We start from the raw sequence: 17,060 nt of genomic DNA, 5'->3' as shown, positions 1-17,060 counted from the left end.
GATTACCGAACAACCATAGCAACATCAACGGGAACGTCTACCTCGCACAGAATGGCACTATCGTCCGAACTAGGCGGCCACCCCACCCGAACAACTTGAAGGTGGGCTCTCCGTGTCGGCTCGCTAAGCATTTTAAAAAACTAGACAAGTTGGGTGTCACTCATGAAGAACCCCCTCCTATTATTAGCATTGAGGGCACAGGAAACAACACAGAAAATGGAACAGGGACATGTGTTTCCTCTAACGTGGACGTCAACCTCAATACTCGGTCCTCCTGTGGCTCCCTGGGACCCGCCATCACAGATCTCAGAAGTTTTGGGCCTAAAACCAATATTGCCAAGCCCTTGATTGACAGAAACAACAGTGTCCCATGTGTCAATGAGGAGCAAGAGACTTCTGTTGACAACCACAAGGACAGTAGGGAGACACTGGAGTCCCACAGTGACCACACACTATCAGACGAGGAGGAGTTATGGATGGGGCCCTGGAACAGCCTGCACATACCAATGACTAAACTCTGACTGGCCATGCAGAAAGTTATTTTCCTTTTTGTTATGTTCCTTTCTTTATCATGTTGTTTAGAAAATGATCATAAAAGTGATGATTGTGTGCCTCAACTGGATAAGCTCCAATCTCTGTCCAAGACAGGTGATTGCACTTATTGTGAAATTTTATTTAACCATGATTTTTACCAAGGGTTTATCGCCGACAGGGCTATTACAGATGGAAACCTAGAGCTGCAAGGCAACGAGTGCCTCAAAGAATTTTCTGTGAACCGTGCTTGACTGTAGTTTTATGGGCCTCTTTTTTGAGTGATTCCATTCTTTGCTTTCTTTTCTCAGCCTCAGTTTTTAGTTTTTTTTGTTTTTTGAATTGTGACACGGACCACTAAGAGATCGTTTCACTATGACGTTGAAGGTATTTACAGAGAAATCATGGTGAACATATGGACAAATTGTGATTATATAGTCTATGATGAAGTATAAGAAATGTATTTTGCTAATAGCATTTTACTTGCAGATAATTAAGATTGTCATTGATTATTTTATGTTGTGATCACTTGACAATGTTTTTGAAAAATTTCTGAAAATATATAAAATTATTTTTGTCTATTTTGTATCTAACAGAGATGGAGAATCTAACATATGACATTAAAGACGTAATACCCACGTGACTGTCATCGCTGTATTTCAACAGTGACATATGACAGCGTGATCATAGTGTTTTTATATGGACATTTGATATGACAGAATGTGGTATTTTCAACCCCTTTACAACATGCAGATTCACTCTGTTGATGATAATTTATTAACTTAAACACATCAGGACCCCATGCAGAGGGGAGAGGACTACCAAATAAATGTACCAGTCTCAACAATAAAGTTCTGACCTATTTTAATGTGTATTGTGAAGCATAATTGCAGGCCTTGACTATTTCTGCCAATTCACCCTCTCCTCAAGGTTCTATAGTGACAGGAATAGTGGTGATAGCAGCCGTTGTGTGCTTTTATGTCAATGTGAAGGATGTTTTGAAGATACAGTCCTTGAATTACATAATGTGAATGGAAGGCAGTGCACATCAGTAGAAATCAGCAGCAAACTCATAAAAATACAATGTCTGCAGAGAGAGGTCTGTCAGAATGAAGCCTTTTCTGTGCAGTGGGCTTTCTCTCTCGAGAAGAGCAATGACAGGTCACCAAACATTGGGATACGGACAGCTACTGTATCTCTGAAAAGCAGTGTGAAGTATGAGAAACTGATATTCTTTTCTCACTTTCTCACCTGTCAACACAAGCTGCAAAAAAAAATACCATGTTTTCATAAGATGTCAGTGGTTGTAACCAAAAAAGGTAGAAAGAAATGGAAATCTCAAACACGTTCTCTTCATTTGTTACTTGGTTTATCAGAGATTGACACATCCAACACATCCAGTATGACATTTACAAAAAGTGTCCTGCAGTCAATCAAACTGTGAGTATGCCAATCAAGTTCACAGAGCTCTTTGGAGCCAGAAGTTCAGAAAGGAGCAGGAGCTGAATGCCAGAGTGAAGTCGCTTGAAAAAGCCGCTCAGAAAATAGGTCAGGAGGGAACCTTGTTTCCACCGCAACAAGCCGGGTGTCCTAAAGGATCACAACAAACTGCTGCAAGATGGAAAACGCAAAAACGTAAGCATGACGTGGAAAAGATCAGCCTTTTTTAATTATCACATGTCTTTTTCAACCGTTAAATATGTGGATTACTTTTTGGATTTGCTTAGACGGGTTCTCTCTAGTGTTCAACGTCTATGAAGAGCCACCCGCTCCCCTCTTCATGCACAGCACTGTACAAACCCCGTTCAGTGGAGAGGGCGCTCGATATCTCACAGATTTCTAATAAAACTTGTGTTGTACGAGTAAATTCCAAAAAATCAGCATTAAATAACTCATTAGCAGTAGATATCGGATGCATCTGTGCCCTCATCTTCTCAAACACAAGGACATATTTCACCATTCTCTTTCTGAGATACTCTCTAGATGAATTGGATTAAAGCTCACCCAACAAAAAGTGTTTCGACTGAGCACAGGATTATATCCCAAGCCTTTTTTTTTTTTTTTTTTTTTACTCTTCACCTTGATCATTTCACTTAGTAGATTAAATTACAGCATTAGAATTGACATATCCCTTTGGTAATGAGTTTTTGGCTCGAGAGAACCCGCAATCCAGTGTCTCCTCAAATGGGATTTACTTGTCATTTGCATTTAATGTTTCTAGAAGAAGACAGTCTAAAGATGATAAAATGCTGCACACCTACAGAACACTTCTAAGCAGATCTGAAGTTTCATTACTGCTCGCTGTCACAACAGTTATGTGTCATACCAGAGGCTTGTACAGGCAGGAGACAAAATGGGAAAAAATTTTAATTTCCAACATGCAAAGATCTAATTAGCTGTAATCCACAGAAAACCACAGTCATCACAAAGTCTTGAACAGGTAAATTAAAGTGAAGATGGATCTAATTAAGTACAGCTGAACCTAATAAAAGACACATTAAATTTGGAGACATTAAGTTTATAGGAACAGGAATCCAATCTTTTTCAATCAAGCCAGCACAAACCTGCAGGAGCCACTGAGCAAGACACGGTTTTAAAATCAGGTCCACTAACTCTTGATGTTATAAACATTTCCATGATGCCAAGAGCTCCTGTCTTGGAAGAAAAATGGCAGAAATACATTTAGCGGGATTTAGGCGCCTGAAGCTGAGTGCTTCAGTAAACAACTCTGTTTGAAGACATACAAGTAAAATATTTTTTTGTAGTTGAGATAACGCCCATGTCCAACTTCTTCCATCTCCATCTTTAACCATCCATCCGCCGTAACAGGACCAGATAATATTTTTATTTTATTTTATTATTAGTTTATTTTTACATGTAAAAGTTGCAAGATGGTCTCTTTCTTTTTCTCTTTCCTCCATTAGATGCCACTGCACCTTCATTCAGATACTGTAAACCATTAAGAAATGCCAAAGACATAGATCACTGTACTCATCTGTATGTCAGCTTCAAGAGTGGCATGTTGAATGAACATTAACTTCCCTTAATTCTTATGACCTTTCAACCACAAAATACTTACATATACATACATACTGACTGTGTTTTCAAACTGTATAATCATTTTTTCCCCAAAAAAAGTATTTTTGTTACCTTCCTTTCAAATGAGTGAGTGAGTGAGTGAGTGAGTGAGTGAGTGAGTGAGTGAGTGAGTGAGTGAGTGAGTGAGTGAGTGAGTGAGTCCCCATAGGACAGATCCTAATGCTGAGTTTTCCTCTGGCGCCAACAGCAGGTCAAACTTTACACTTATCCAGCGAAATATCTGAACATTTACATGATGGATTGGCATAAAATTGTTTGCAGACGTTAATTTTTCCCAGATGACTTATGACTGGTGATCCCCTGACTCCTCCTCTAGTGCCACCATTAGCTTGACATTTGTGAGTTTGAGTGAAATGTCTCAAAAACATATTTCATCTTTTGGCCACACATTTATATTCAAAGCACCACTGTGTCTCAGCGCAGCCTCACATATGCTATAAGGTGGCTGTAGACTCTTACTGCTCTTCTCATTTTAGATTTTACATCCTCAATTCCTTTCCTCGCCTCCTCTCCTCATGTCTTACGGCCCTGACACCAATGCAGGTGAGCATCTGTGGCCCTAGTTGTTGCGGTTTGTCCTGCACTGTTAGCACTAGTCAGCCATAGGCAGCAGCTTTTTGGCCAACTGAACATGTTGAATCTCCAGTGGGGCCCATCAGTAAGTGAAAACACCCATTTAGTGCAGTTTCTCTTGAGGAGATGAGGAGGCACAAAACAGAAATGAGAAGAGCCCTTAGTCTTGATGGGAAATGTGACCTTCCTCAAAAATGTGGTTCTTGTTATTCCAAACATGAATAACTACATGAATAACTACTACTACTTTTGTGATCTGAGCCTCATAGTAAATCTCATATGTTGAAACTTAGTTTTACAAACTAATCACAGAAGTCTGAAGCAGTTTTTCTGTACCCTTTCATCGTAAAATCTTTACCTCAGGGTCATTTAAAGGTTTTTTTACATCCTCCGAAACAGGTTCTGCCACAGTTTGTGTTCATGTGAGACCATTTTCTGCAGCCGTCATACTTAATAATAGACCTGTGGATGTAAATCATAACTAAATACCGCTGTTTCTCACAGAGATTCATAAATCTTTAAAGCTTTTATTGGAAGTAATTATTCATCTACTGGGGAGTCTGCAAAGTTAGTAGAGCAATGTATGTATGCACCAAACAATGTTGCAGGGTCATGCTCTGTCTCTACCAGCTTGTAGCAGTTTGCTTATTCTAATTGGCCTATTGAGGCCTTGTTCCTGGCCCTTAGTTTAATCAGTGCAACGAGCATCCATTCAGATATGCCTGACGCCTCTCTAACAAGTGAACAGAGTCATTGGCTTGCTGAGGATGTAGTATCGCTGCAGCAGATAGAGCCACGTAGCTGCTGATATGTTAATCTTTAATCTGACAGGAAGAAGTGCATGACAGGAATGCATCAATACTGAATCACCTCGTAATCACAAAAAAATAGATATATAAGCTCAATAGGCATTCAGATTGTTCTTTTTTCAACACAATCGCCAGCATATATGTTGCCAAAGTACTTTTCTGAACAACCACAGATAAGTTAAAACTTGTTTCTTACATTTGATTTTCTATGGTTCTCTCATCACAATTCTGCACTTATGCTCTAGTTAGGTTTAGGTACAAAACCCACTTGGTTAGGATGAGGAAAACATCATTTTTGTGGTATGAAATTTAAAATTTTTAGTGGCCACAAACATGGCTGCAGATGGCCCAGGTATCATTAAGAACAGCTCTTTTTGTGGTCACAAATATGACTGCAGATGGTCTGACTTTCAGTCAAAAATATCTGTTGAGATGTTGAATGCCGTGGTCCCTCATCAAAAATTTTCCAGTGGTTTCACACTTACAAATGCTGAAAAGGTAATTATTGGTGGTCACAAACACGGACGCAGATGACCACGCTTTGCATCTAAAATATCTTTTTTTTTTTTTTTGAGGCCACAAACACGCTGGAAATCGTCCCAAGGTCTATAAAATATCCAGGTGTCACACTTTTCAGATGTTGAAACGCCATGGACACTTGTCAAAATGTTCCAGTGGGTTCACACTGAAACACAGGCTCGAACTGTGGTCACTGGCTTCGCAGCCTTGCTACACCACCATCCCTTCCACCTCCTGATATGAAAATCAGGAAATAAACATTTACACGTCAATAGGGTATGTCGCATCTGTGGTTTGCAGAAACGCTAATTGCTGAAATTTAACTCTGGCTGCTTCTTTAGAAATATGCAAGTGTCAGTAGTCTGATCATCCTTGTGGACTAATGATTCCCTGTTTGTATCGTTTGAACACATTATTCACATTTTTGCATTTAATGTTCGAAGAATCATGTCCTGGAGAGCATGCCCAATTTAAGGGACAAAAAAGGTGCTATTATGTACTTATAATGCTCCTGCAAAAAGTATAACTATATATTATTATCACTAATGTTTAAATTTCAGGAATGTTTTGCTCTCAGGGTTTTGAATCATATTCTTTGCTATGCTGGAAAACCGTCCAGAGAAAACAACATGGGCCCATCATTTATTTTTAGGCTGCAATTTCGCAACACTGGTGATTCAAACACCATGAAAACAGTGGCAGGAGACGGTATTAAGATAACTATTTGATGTTTGTTGATCTTTACACCTGAGTGTGTGTGAAAAAGCAAACACGGCAGCCACACTTTTATCACATGTAAATATTGCACATCGTAAAATGTGTAAAGAGATGTTTGATAGCTGAAGCTGTAACATAAGAAGCAGATTTGATTGTCTTTGTGCACAGGCGGAGGGAGGAGGGGATGCATTAACACCATTTCCACAGCTCAGGAATGTGTTTCCCAGGTACAGGTAAGCATTGTTCTCTTTCCAAGTCCACCGGCGAGCCTCCTGAGTTTCACCTATTAGCATAGCCTATATAGGATATCCTGGCCTACAGCAGGCAATATGGTAATCTCTACCCATGACTCATTCTAAAGGAGATTATCACAAATCCCCAACGGAGGCAGAAGAAACTCCTCATAATACCTATCCGTCACCATTGCTGCATGCTCAGACCTGGAGGGCAGGGCTCTCTCCATTTCCTCCTGAAACTAGCTCCAATATAAAAATGATCCATTTCACATATTCAGTCTTAAAGTCAGAGGTTGAATATTTATTTACTGAAACAGATATGAATGAGTCAAGAAAAAAAAAACACCATACATTTTATAATCCTGAGCTCAAATACAGAGGCAGGCAGGTATGTGTTTTCTGAGTTTCTGGTGAAATTACAGCTCATGCTGTGCATCCAGTGAGCCATTATTTTTGTTATTCAGTGAACTCTGGCTTTTTACTCATCAAACTGGATCAGGTCCGCCCTGCAGCCGGCACAAGGACGGATGGGAATAGTTCAATGCTGCAGGGGAGACGGGGGCCAGTCACAGGTTGGTTATTACAGAGGAGCCACATTAGAGGGTGCTGTGCAGTACTGTTTGTGCCAAACGTACCATCTGCTGTGCAGGGGTCATTTCTTTGATGAACAGCAAATCAGTGAGGTGAAGGTCTTTTTTATTATTAAGACACCCAGGCTTTGATGATTCTCTTTGAAGGTAAACAAGGTGCATGCTGGTAGGTTTACTGATTCTGAGGTTTGATTGCACACACGCACACACGCGCACACACACACACACACACACACACACACACACATACACAGGCACAGAACATGATGCTGTGATTACTGTTTAACTTCTAAATGCTGGGATGTCAAAGCGGTCTTCATTTATTCACTGGTGTAAAGTAACCAGATGATTATGGAATTTTAAACTGAAATGTAACAATTAAAACATTCAGCAGAAATCTGTTTAAAATCTGTACAAAAGTATGAGGTTATGTACATTAACATGGAGGAGGTGATGCGCAGGTGTAGAAAGCCCATTTCAGTAGGTGAATTTGCATGCAAACGTTTATGTATATTAGGAAGAGAGAGATGCAGATTTTGTATTACTGTGTATTGGTATCAATAGCATCCTTTGGATTGGGTTGTTACAGACAAAATGGTTTCAAATGAATTGAATTGAAACAAGCCCAACTCTAATTTTCCACTCAGTCAGTATATCTGGTGATGAATAAATGTTTATATAGATTTCTTATTTCTGGTTAAACTGAGATATCTATTTTGTGAAATACAGAGACTGAGTATGTGACCTGACCTTAGCTCAAAACCACTGAAGCAACTAATCCTGGTTGTCTACACGCCATTCATTTTAACATTAAAAAGATGAACACAGCATTAAGATGAATCAGTGATGATATACTAACGATGAAGAGCTGACACCCAGGTGTGTGTGTTTTTTGTCACATTAATGCCAGGTGAAGTTATAGTCATATCTCACTCCTCTTCTGCCCTGTTCTGTACTGCTTACACAGCTGTGACGTTTATCGCGCTCTGACGTTGCTCCAGCTCTCGATAGTTCACTAATCCTCCTGACAAGTGATGGTATTTTAGCAGCTTTGGCCTTTCCTGATCGATGCTAAATTCATCACAGCTCCCCATCGGCCATAACATGATTAACCACACTTAAGTCCAATTCATAAACATTCTGCAAATTCTCTTCGGGGAACCCACAAGCCACTAATTTCACTGGTGATCAATTTGGCTCCCACCTCTTTCAGTTTTGCCCTGCAGCTCAGCTACCTGTTAAGATTACACTTAACCCAACTTCTTCACATTTCAGCACATCACTGCCTGCTAATTAGATTTCCTCTGGAGTGCGGTGGAGTCAAACTCATGATCGGAGAGATAGCAGGAGAAGCCAACAGAGAGTAACTTTGTGATTCCCTGCATGGCCCAGTGCAAGCATCCAAAAGAGAGACACCCTGAGAAATGATAAATGGCCAGCGAACACATCATGAGCTTGACTATTTTTTATAGGAACAAACAGTTTGCAGCAAGAATGCATCTTATTCAAGTTATTCTCATGCGAGTCTTTCATCATATGTACTTTCTTACCCTGAGCAGCATTTACTTTTGCTTAAGTTATATTATCAAATGCCATATTTATGAAATGCAAGTTATTTCTCAGTCAGTAGTTTCTCAGTCTGCTTCTACTCCTTCAGCTTTCATTTGCACAACATTTGGTTTTTACATCATAAAAAACGATGCAGCAGAGAGGTGATAATGAATATTGTCATTCCTTAGAAATGGGCTGGCATTTGCATCCAGACACATTAGTCATTGTTATATAAACCAGTGTCTAGCTGTCATTTTAGCAGCTTTTTACTCTGTGATGCATCCGAGAGAGGAATATTAACTAATATAGAGATTTACATATAAATATATCAGGCATTCATTTGCAAATTTTGTACCAGAGTGAAACCAGAAAAAAAAGGTGAAACTTTGGAAAGCATCCTCTGATGTGTGCCCTGAGTGCTGTGAAACCATTTAGCTCATTCATGATGCATCTTTGGCCTCATGTGAACACAGATGTTGGACACACATGGCCACAAGATGGCGCCTGAAACTCACAGCTGTGGCTCGATGTCTGCCCGTGTGATGAGAAGGCAAACGAAGTGATGCAAATTGTTTATGAAGAGGTGGTACTGACGGAGTCAAATTAAAGTTATTATATTTGACTTTCGCTCTGTTGGGACATTAGAGGCTGCTTGTTTATCATGTGTGGGTTTATTACTCCACTGAGTGAGGGAAAGTTGTAGATGATGGTGCTGATAACTCTATTGGGCCAAAATAAAATGATGAAAATAGTAATAAGAAAAGTAGTTATGGATTAAATTGGGTCTTTTTCCAGGAGATTGTTCAGATCATTGTTTTTGTGTGTCCCATTAAAAATTACTCAAATAATTATTAAATCAAGTGAGTTCTTATGCGTTTCTCACTATGAATATGGCCATAATGAAGCTGTGCACTTCCATGACTTGTTGCTGCTTCAGCCTGTCTAATTACCTCACATTTCTTTCAATCTGATTATTTTCTTCTTTCTTTCTGGCAAGCACAGGACAACAGATCACTCCTATTTTCAGAGAGCGGTGCTTAAGGCAGAGGGTAGATTCAAGTCCATCATCATCTCCTCATTTCCTGCAGCTATTTAAGACTGTGCCTCTCCAAAATAGGCACCCGATGACCGCAGCCGGAGCTATCTGGGGACCTGCTTTCAAACTAATTTGAGGATATTAGGATGTCTCCGAATGTTTTGTTTTGACATTTCTATACCTTCCGTCGACCGACGTGTGTGCAAAGCGTGTGCCGTCTGACTTAATGCCATTTTAGAAGTCATCTCAGATGTTTTTGGGTTTCCATAACTATATATTGTACATCTTGAGTGCTTTATAATTTCTATGCTGCACATTGTTATTTTGGAAATGTACTCAAAACCCAAAGTAAGGTTTAACTGACAGACAGGTCACACACACACACACACACACACACACAAACACACACAGAATGAGCCCAGGCCTACGACATCCCGCCCAAAGGTTATATTCTATCCGAAATGTTGGGTGTGTAGTAAAATACATGCTCCACACTGTCTGGCTCTCCTAATGAAGGGGTGTATGACTGGTAGTCCTGTGTTTGTACCATGTATCATGCGCCGCTCTATCACTGGATACAAGGTCAGATCATATCTCATCCTATATCTGCCAACAGTGCAATTCTGCAATGAAGGCTCAGTTTATTAGACACACTGGAGACATTACTACAGGACATGAAGCCACTATTTAAAGGTGCAATATGCAAGAAATTCAAAACATTTAAAAAAAACAAACTAAAATTATCAACAGATGTGAAGAAATAACAGTTTTGATGTTATTTTAAAGACGTCTTAGTGTTTACACGATAGTGTTGCAGAGACATCTACTGAAGTTAGCATGCTAACCAGCTAGCCCCAGCCCACCATGTCTCATAATACCACTTTGTGCTCCATAGAAGTTTGATAGAATAGCTAAGGCTCTGGAGGTGGCACCTAACTGATGCCCGACCACCCTCTTGCTCCTCTCCTGTCCCCAACTATACCCACCATGTTCTGGTTACCTCGGTAGTGTATTCCCTGTTATTGCCCAGTTATGGTGGTGCCACTCCACTGCAACATTCCCTGCTGGATCCTTCCCATCCCATGCCTGAAACCACCTCCTTCTGGCAGTCCAAAACTTCTGCACTTCATAGAGTTCTGGATGACAGCAGAGGAGACAGAGAGAAAAGAGATGAGTGTCTGGTCTTATTGGCTGTAGCCTGTTCCTAGCTCCTTGACCTATAAACGACTCAACCAGATATTTAGCAGGCTGTGGCACCAAGTCAGTGAGCTGTCTTGGTGCAGCTCTGTAATGATTTCCCAATTAGCAAACACTCCCCATGCTATGTCTTTCCAATGTAACTCGCTTTGTGTATGTGTGCTGTTGGGGTCCTGGGTCGTGTCTTTGAAGAGTTCACACATGGTGATTGTTGCACACGGGAGCGAGCACCAATTTGCCTCTGATTTGGGGCTTTTTATTGCCGATCTCCAAAAACCGTCTGCGAGTGGAAAAATCGAGGCTAAAATCCTGTGGTTTGAACTTTGCTTAATAGGATTGCGAGCTACACAAATATCTCAGATAACTAGCGGTTACAGTTAGCAGTTACTCTGGTGATATGCTACCCCCTCTGTTCTGAGTATGAATTTGACAGGTGGCCAATTCTGACATATTGCACCTTTAAAAAAAACATTTTTATAGCTCTCAAAGCATGAAAATCCAATTTAATGCTTTTTGGAGACTATTTCTGCTGTCATTATTCGTGATTTCATAAACAGAACATAATGTAGTTTTATCACAAAAGCGTCTCTCTCGTTTTAATCTGAGTCAGACGCAGCTGTGCGAGGCCAGACTTGTCAGCCTGTGAGCTTTCAGCACCCACAGTGTTAATGTATAATGTCAACGCAGTAGGGAGCCTTGTTAAAAAGCAATTAAGCCAAAATGATTTAAACATTGTGCGGTTTGGCCATTGGCGAGGCTCGAGGTACACACTGTGTTGTTGTCTTAAAATGAGAATTTCACTGTCTGCTCACACTGAAAACCGCTATTTGTGTGAGTGTAGCTCTAACCACACTTTCCCACACCCGCCAAACCATACCAAACCACAGACTTCAGATGAGTATGCGCACCACACACACACACTCACACAGAGAGAGAGAGAGAGAGAGACACACACACACACACAATTCACATGAAGAGTAATTGAGGGGTTTGACTAGTTTTTGGTGCATTAAAACAGTAGCTGTTTTAAATAACAGGGGCTGAGAAATACTTGCATTGATGTCTGTGAGGCTGGTAAAGATGGCTGATTACTCAAAGAGGACGTGGCATTCAGTAACTCTTATTATATTCCTCTTTATTCGCTGGAGTTTGACTGAATCACACCATTTAAGCTGTTCCTGACTGTAATACATTCTTAATCCGTGGCTTTCTCTCTCAGTAGTTTCATTTCTTGAGTGATTTTAGACACAAGCCTTTCTGCAAACACTGTTATACTTGGTCTTATTTATGGCGATCAAAACATTAATGCTGACAGCTGAGAGTTGTCAACAGGCAACCTAGAGCTATTAAGTTGTGTGCCTTGTTTCCAGAGCAACAGCTCATCCCATATTCCATGTGATAATTTGCCATTATGTGTGTCTCCCAGTAAGTCTGCTAGAGTTACATAAGCAGTATCAATTTTAGTTCCAGTGGCCCTTGTCTTAGACAAAGATTAGTGCTAGGCCATAGTCAGACACATTTTAGCTGTTGGCAGATTGTTAGCTTACACTCTGTGTGCAAATGTGCTCATCACAGCCAGACTGCTTGGATGTGGTTTGGAACATCTGTGTGGTCCCCACTCCAGAAGAAGACAGACAGGGGGAGAGACGGAGGGTGAGGAGCGGGGAGAGGGGAGGGGAGGGGTGGTGGGACCCCAGGGCTGCTCAGAAAGAAGCCCTCAGTTTTTCCATCACTGCTGTCGCCACTGCCACGGTGGTGGTGTTGCGTCTGAGCAGAGCCATGGGACAGCGTGAGGCAGACGCAAAGTGTGTGTGTGTGTGTGTGTGTGAGAGAGAGAAATATGGAGGAGAGAAAGCAAGACGGGGACAAAGCGACTGTGTGGGGAGCCGTCAGTCTGGTCGATGACTGATGGAGCTGAAGGTTAGTTCTGGCAATCCATGGAGCTGCTGGCGGGTGTGGGGAGAGGGGCGTTGAGTGGTCCAAACCTGTGGTCAGCTCCCCCACCACCACCAGCAGCAGCAGCAGCAGCACAGCCCAGCTCCCCGCCTGTATGTGTGTGGTGTTTATTTACGAGCCTGTTTAACCACGGCGCGGGCCCTGTGGTGGACTGACACAAGATGACAGCAGCCTAAATGTCTTGCCCTTTAAATCCAGCCTAATGGTCGCTTAGTGCTGTGGAGACAGGCACTGGGATAGGCGCTTGGGGTCTTTTCATAGGGGCCCTCTGAGTAACACATCAACTAACACATCCATGGGCCACCATCCAGAGCTTTATTACTACCTGCTTCTGCGGCTGTGGCGCCACTGATTTAGCCATGGCTGTATGTGGAGGGACAATACGAGCATGGGAATAGACACTATCCACCTATTACAGCCGCTCTAACAATGATTTTGGATGTGAATGTCTTTTTAATATCTGTGTCTGTGGCGTCTGGGAGAGTTTGAATAGCCACTGGAGGGCTGGTTATATGTTGAGTTAAAAAAGCAGCAATTTAACATCATGTTTGGGATGTCTGTGTTCCACTAGAGCTGAATTTTTAATACCAAATCTGCAATTTAATTTCTAGAGCAGAAAAGGCTCAGTCTCCTTTTTGTTTTTGTTGTTGTTGTTTTTCATATTTCATCGCTGTCCAGATGACAGCACAAAGAGTTAATCTCTTGTGTTTTTGCCTGAAGTAACTCTGTGGTAAGTTAATAGCAGATGTGAGTGTTATTGGGCAAATTATATGCAATATGAGCGCAAACATACACTTCACATAAAAACGACCTGCGTAAACACACCATTCATAAGTGCATACCATTCTGTGTGGGCTTGCCAGCCAATGCAATTAGACGCTTTCTGAGAGGAAGGAAAGATTATCATCCAAAACCTTGTGCCTTGCTCAATTCGTGTGAAAAAAGAGATGTTTATTGTGAGTCAGATTCTGCCTGTCAATAATCCACAACAAATCTCAGTTAAAGTCATTCTGATCACACCTCTGGGATCTATGAGAGGAAACAGGCAAGGGGAAAAAAGTTGGCCACAAATCCCATGGGAATCCATCTCTGCAGAAGAGCCTTCTCCTGAATCACCTGTTGGCCTCGCTCGCTGTTGTTGCCCCAACCTCAACTTGTTGCTCAATGCAGCACACACACACACACACACACACACACACACACATGCACACAAAGGCTTTGAGCTTCAATCTGCATGCTTCGGTCCTGTGCAAACACAGATCAGACCATACTCATTGGGCCGTGTCTCTGGCACTCATCAGGCTGTTTGTACTGCAATTTCCTCCCCGCTCTTATCCATGTTTTGTCCACTGTCATTCCAGCGGGATTATGGGATGCTTTCATCATGTGGAGAACATCAACTGAGGCAGTGGGGGAAATGCAAAGGAGGCATGTTGTTTTGCTCCTCTCATCACACATAGTGTTATCATCACATGCCATAATGAATGCTGCAGTCTACTGTTATCCTGAGAGTTAATTATTATTTTGTAGCTGCTCTCCTGTCCATCTTAACAAATATATCATTTAAAGCAAATTGTATTCATTCCACCTCATCCGACCACTGGCAACTGCTGTATACAACAGACATATCACACAAATCAAAGGGCAACTTGTGTCCTTTAAAGCAAAAACTATTGTAGTAAGAGCAAGTGATACTGTACTAATATTTTCGCTAGTCAAAGTTTGATATTGCTGCACCATTTACATGCATTTTAGTGGCAGTCACTTGAACATGTTGAGCCTTATTTGTGAAAAGTTCATACGCACAAAAATGACAGTAAGGATTTTGAATTTTGAGGGATTCAGCATCGATTTCTTAAATGTTCAAAGGTAAGAATACAACTCAAAAGTTGTGGAGACGACTACGAGCCCACAAACTTTGTAGACACCTTTGACATTACCCAGCAGCGGTAAGCACCAGATAAAGCAGCAAGCAGGAAGATCCTGCTCTCTGTGCATTCACGAGCAGACAGGACCGCCTCTTTTTGGAGTTCTCTGTCCTGATTGGATAAAATGGGTAGGGATACCAGAAAATGTATTTTCAATTTTACTGCATGAGTGGAGGGAGGAGAGAACATGGGTTACTGACCAAACACTCTATTCCAGTGATTACTGTTTGAATAAAGAGCTATTTAACACTTATTTTAATAAAAACTGTCATGAACAGCAGCTTTAACATTGGCCAGTTTAGCCAGCAGACACTTAGTTTAACAACTACAGCCCTGAGTGTAGCCAACAAGCCAACTTGTATATTACAGGCGCCACCCTGTGGTGTTTAGAGGATGATGCACCAAAGGACTACATTTAGTGTCGTAAATAAGACTCTTTTTAATTTTGTTTCTTTAGTTTATTTCAAACGTTGAGGGCTCTGCAGCCAGCTGATTGATGCCAGTGGCACTCAGGACAGTTTCAGCAGAACTACTTGAGTAGGTCCTTAGGTGTCTATATAAGAGTTTTATAATCGTCACCCTACAGCCAATCAGAATGAAGTTTTCCAGACTATGGTATGAAGGAATGTAGTGATGTAAAAATCAACCGCCTCAATTGAATTAATGATCAACACTCAAGTAGATAATTGCTCCAATTTAAAACCAGTTGACTTGTATATCGAGTCACCTCGCGGTCAGCTCAGTTTAGTACTGATTGCAAAATGTAACTGATCGCCTTTGAGGCTTAAATGGAGACTCTGCTACATCACAAAGCTTTTTGGCCCTGGAGCACATCTTTAATAGCCACTCCAAGTCTGAATTAAAAACAAGAAACAATCTCTTTGCGCTGCAAGTCTTTGAAATTAGGTGCCTCAGGGCATTTAAAGCCTTTGTGTGTCACTGTTAAACTCATCTTCTTTGTGCAACCACCTATAAACCTTCATTTTATGGTGTACATTTGTTTTTACTGTCAGTATAACGTAAATGCAGTATACACACATTTTTAAAGGAGTACGCATATGTACATTTAGCTAGTGCGCCTCTATGTGTAATCCTTCTCCTCAACTACACCAGTGATGTCAATACCCTCATCTGCAAGTTCTTAGAATAAGTCATCAGGGTAGATTAAGGCATCGTCTAGACACAATCTGTGGTTAGTTTAGTGTTTTCTCTTCATATTAGTTAAGGCTTTGGTGAGGTTAAGATTATCCTAAGTCATTGCTCCGAGGCTTCGGCCACTCGTGGCTCTAATCTGTGGGGGGACAGTTTAGTTGATTTAGTCTTTGATGAGCTGCCCTCCGTCTCCAATACTGATGAGCTGTTAGTCGTCACCACTGCCCTGTCTTGCTGCTGTGGTCTAGTGCTGCCGCCTCCCTTCTATCCAAGAGCCTCATTCATCCCAAGACAAACAGACACAGTCATTACAATTAAGCAGTGCTATTAAAGGGACAGGCTACTGGCAGATTAAGAGGAGGAGAAATGAAGTGGTTCTTTGTGTTACTGCAGGCAGTCAGCTCATTAAAGGTTGAGTTAGTGAGGATTTGTTTGTTGTCCATGAGTCTAAATATACTTATTAGCATGCACAAAGTCACGCTCATGGAAAAACAGCTTGGTGACTGAAGTTTCTGACTGCTTTGTATCTCAAGAGCCAAATGAAAACAGGCTAGAGGAGACACCGAGGGCTCAGACTCGGCTCTTAAGGGGCCTTGAGACTTGAAGGATTAAGATTATGGGGGAGGTTCTTTTAAATGACTGATAGCACAAAGTGAGAGAGGGAGCAAGGCAGGGCAGGGCAGGAGTCTGTGTGGCGGACCAGCAGCAGCTTTACTCTTCAATCAGTGAGATGAAAATTGCCACTCCTGTCAAAGTAGAGGTGTTTACTGAAAGGAGGACAAGGGAGAAAAAAGAAATAAAGAGAGACCTCTTGAGAGGGAGAGTTATGCAACCTGTACGGTCCAGAGTTCCCATGGAGCAGGGCTGCTAAATTTGGCCAATCAGGGCTGGAGTTGGTACCTCTAAAAGTCTGCGGGCAGAAATAGCAGAGATGTTGAGAGGTAGGATTGGATATGATCCTGCCATGATGTATATTGACACAAAACCAAATTGCACATCTCTGAATGCGGCTACGAAATGACAGTTTTCCGGGAATGAAAGTGGGGCATTAAAGTGTTGGACAGCTGCAAGACTCACTCTATATCTCATAGAGAAAGATATCAGGGAAAGTAAACAGAAAAGCAGCATCTGAAACTCCAAAAAACTGTTCAAGGCTGAGAGAGACT

Source organism: Pagrus major, chromosome 15 (genome assembly GCF_040436345.1).
Source record: "Pagrus major chromosome 15, Pma_NU_1.0".
NCBI lineage: Eukaryota > Metazoa > Chordata > Actinopteri > Spariformes > Sparidae > Pagrus > Pagrus major.
Note: the sequence above shows the minus strand (reverse complement) of the source record.